General features: G+C 40.3%; 1 long non-coding RNA gene across 1 annotated transcript in view; it reads right to left on the bottom strand.

Annotated features, from left to right (window-relative positions):
* Nucleotides 1–758: 758 nt before the first annotated feature.
* LOC107209847 overlaps nucleotides 759–4,253 on the bottom strand; it is a 4,134-nt gene continuing 639 nt past the window's right edge. The window contains exon 2 of the long non-coding RNA XR_001523722.1: nucleotides 759–4,075. This is a non-coding gene — a long non-coding RNA (uncharacterized LOC107209847). The remainder of the gene's footprint in view (nucleotides 4,076–4,253) is intronic.

Genomic DNA, 4,253 nt, shown 5'->3' with positions numbered 1-4,253 from the left:
GCGTAGGATGCTTTCAACTAGTTACTGATCCACCTGCACCTGGGCTTGATTTAGAGTTACCTGTTGGGATTCATCCACATTAAAGTGGAAAGGCTTTCTGTGGGTCCCTCCCACTTCCCTTAAGGGGTGCCCTTTTCCTGTTTGTATTTCACAGGGTACCAGCAATCCCCTTGCAGTGGGACCCCAAAGGCCCAAATCAGCTCTCAGCTGTAGGGGTGGCCAAACCCCTGCACTTGTGCAGGGCACATCCATAGGACAGTTAAGATCAGTCTCCTACATTTTGTATGAGCTTTCCACAGACACTATACCACATGGAAAACCTTATTCACAAGTTTATTAGCAATTAAGAAACCCTTTACAATCCCATTACTCTCCAAATTTCCTTTTGCTAAATCAGCCAGCCCACTGTTTTATTTAATGATACACAACAAACGGGTTATTCTTCCAAGTAACTCTTTCCCAGCTGCTGTTCATGGACCCCATTAAATGCAAAGTTGAATTATGCTTTAATAACTACTTTAAGTTTTGTTTTTGTAAGGGTGGTTTTATTACAAGACAACAGAAATTTGTTTAGATGGATACAAAAATGGAGTGACTGGGAAAAATATCTGCTATCATGGAGAATTTTTATATTTCTTTAACCTTGCTTCCTTTCCATATATCAAAGATCACATTCATTTGAAAACTCAGTCACAGCATCACAAATAGCATATTAAATTTCCCTTTTTCTCCCCAAAATACAAAACTCAAACTGCATCATTTGCTTCCTTTTTATTTTAGAGCATAAGTAGCAATGAATGAAATAACTCATTCCAACAACTTCAATAATTTCTGTACATTTCAGAACATGAAGAAAAAAGGACAAAAATAGCAACAAAAGAGAATACATTCAAGCTTCACTGCATCCTCTCTATGCAGTTGCTATGCAGCAATTGCCTTCCGACAAAGAACTTTGGCTTTTTTGCTTTCTAACGTTTTGTCACTCAAGTAGATACAGTATGTTCAGATCCAAAACAATTTAAATTAGTTTTTTGCTCTGAGAGTTGCCTCAGATAACTACTAATTAGAACCTACATGCCCTCTGACTTGCTTATTTGGAAACTATATTAACAATAGGACAAAATATGCAACCTAAATAAGCCAACACTACCACAAATAGAGAAAAGTCCTCTCTTCACCCTCATGCAAAAAACACAGTGTAGCAGGCAGGCACTCAGCCTGAAAAAAGAAAGAAAAAAAAAAAATAAAAAAAAGGAAGAAAATAAAGAAAGAGAGTTTTTTGGCAGTTAATGTGGGCAACCTTTGTCACTGCTGTCTTTTCCAACAGGTTTCTGGCTCACTGCTGTTTTACACTCGTGTTCTGCTATGGATGTGGGCATATTGAAAACTTGTGTTGTAAACAGCCACCTGCTTAATCCCTCAGTAACAGTAAAACACTTAAAACTTTGAAAAGGAAAGTAAATTATTATGCACACCCCAGGAAAAGAATCAGTAAATCAGCATTCTTTATATGGATTTATGGAAAGAATTTGTCCAGGGACTAATGAGAAAAATTAAGTTCTCTACAGGGGTCCAGGACTGCAATCCTAAATTAAGTTACTAGCACAGATTTCTTGGCTGCACCCCGTTGCCCATAACCTTTAATCCATATGGCATGAAGTAAGTCTCGTGGCAGGGACTGTGCTGCTGCTGCTGCTGCACAGCCACCATCCTCCTTCATCACCAACACAGCTGCACCCAAAACCCCGTGTGCCCACCGAGCAGCCAGGCTAAACTGCTCACAAGCTGCATTAGGAAGTATGTTCTGTCAGAGATGCCACAAAGAAGCACCCATGAAAATAATGCCAAGCATCTTGAGAAAAAGTGTAATTTCAGCTCTCAGGGCAAGGGTACCGTTCCCTTCAAATGGGAATTTTTAAGGTCCCTGTTTGGACAGGAGCTGAGCTCTGCTGTGTCAAAAGCCCATGGAAGCACAGCTGCCCAGGAAGAACACCCTCCCCAGCCACAAAGGCGAGGGCATGATACTGCCCTCAAGGATCCAACTCACAAACCAGGACCTGGTGCTGAAACTGTAAGGTGTTATAGACAATATCCTGCCATTCTAAACCACAGTGACATGTGGCTGTTTGTTAATATTTTTGCTGCAAAAGGTTTTACTGGTTTCACCCCATGGTTCTCCAGTGCCAGCTCTTTTAGCCTTGTTCAAAATGCTCCCCATGTGAAACTGCATAGCAAGATAAAATGGTTTACGGTTCCTCTGCTTTTCACAGCTTTAATGGTTTGTTGACTACTAAGGAGAGATTTCTGGAGCTTTTCTATTAGGTTTTTCCTTCTAATTACCTGTTAATGTATGGTATGGTCACTTAGTTGTTTCTCTTGGCTTTCAGTAAGAAAGAACAATTACAGAACAAAATAGTTGTTATCATCAGACAAAGTACACACAGGTACAAATATCTAGCATTTTGCCTGGCAAAGCCCTCTAAGCTGGCCAGAATATTAAAAAAAAAATTAAATAAATCCTGCAGCTACTGATCAGTTGATTGAAGAAGATTATTAGAGTTAATTGAATTATAGTATTCATTTTCATCAACCCATGGCCAGCATGCTCTGTTGCTCACTAATCAGTAGAAGAGGGCTGACTGGGAATTCTATCTTCCTCACAATACCACAAAGATTATACACATGCTTTGGAGCAAACCAACATTTTTACCACAGCCAAAGAAAACAAGTGCAGTGTTATCCTTTTAAGGGTCATTAATTTAACAAACTGTGTGTTTTTTTCTGTAAAGGTTAATTGAGCCTAAATTTCATTAGGTTCTTGAAACTCAGTAGAGTTAGAAACACCATTCATTCACATATTTCTTGACTTTTGTACTTTTTTAATGACATTCAAAGTAAGATTTTTTTTTAGCTTTTACAGAAGGAATAGACTATCATAGAAAACTTTCCCAAAATATATTATAATGTCTGTATAAGGCTAACAGTAGAGACTTTCAGGGGTACTTACTAAAATATGCGAGTTGCTACGAGTAAAAAGCAATCTGAAGCAATCACTTAAGGCACTTAGAAGAAAGACCTAATACATCAGGTTACTTTTGATCACCTGAAACTTTGTTTCCAGTCTTTGCATATATTTCCTACTCTTTAAAAGGAGAACAGTAGTACTATTTATATAGTCCAAAAAGTAACTCTTCTAGTAAAGTTTCTTATAAAAATCACATAGTAATTCAATAAAAGGACATTTTAGAAGTGGTGCAGTGATGCATTTTGTTCAGAAACAGAGCAGTAGATCAATGTAGGAAACGAGCCTCAGCCTCTGAAAATCAGTAAACCTTCCTATTAAAGCAGCACTATAAAGTTAAATCACCTGCAATTGCAATTATCAGCTTTCTAAGAATAGTCCATGGATTTTCTCAAAAGGTTTAGCCATTGTCAGGTCATACTTTTCATTCTAAAGTCAAAGAAAAACTGGTGCCACCACAGAAACTTCCCAACTTCCTCCACTGAGGTGAAAAACCAGACATTCTTTGTTCCACCCTGCCACAACCAATTACCACTGCCTCACTGTTTGCACGTTGGCAGTTACCACATAATTTTCTTACGAAAATTCTCTAACCTATCTTTCAGAATCAGACACTTTCAGAATCAGGGGTCTTCTCTGAACACCTGAAAAGGTCTCAGGAAGGTGTTCTCTTATAAACAAGTAACGAGCTGGGCATTTCCATCAATAAACCCTTGGCTGTTACAACCTGAGGGAAAAGCCCAGGTTCCCAAGCTACGATTTAGCTTTTTGATGTCATATAGAATTGTAGAATATGCTGAGCTGGAAGGGACCCATCAGGACCACTGACTCCAACTTTTGGCCCTGCACAGACACCCCAACAATCCCATCCTGTGCTTGAGAGGATTGTCCAAACACTTCTTGAGCCATGAAGCCATGGAGCTGTGACTGCTTTCCTGGGAAGGATGTGAGAGCAGAGGACACCTCATTCATTGACATTCTTGTGATAGCAGTTTGTTCACAGAGCAGATGATTTGCAAACAGACACAGATCCCAACATTTTAACTCCATCCCCTGTGTGAGAAAAGAACATATTTCCTTAAGCTCCCCGGCGGATACCCGCAGCTGTCAGCAGCGAGCCGGCCCAGCGATCCGCGGGGGACACAGGGGCAGCCCCTCAGCCCCTCAGCGCCTCAGCCCCTCATCCCCTCAGCCTCTCATCCCCTCAGCCCCTCATCCCCTCAGCCTCTCA

The sequence above is a fragment of the Parus major genome, chromosome 11 (assembly GCF_001522545.3).
Source record: "Parus major isolate Abel chromosome 11, Parus_major1.1, whole genome shotgun sequence".
Classification (NCBI taxonomy): domain Eukaryota; kingdom Metazoa; phylum Chordata; class Aves; order Passeriformes; family Paridae; genus Parus; species Parus major.
This window is presented reverse-complemented; position numbering and strand designations above follow the sequence as displayed.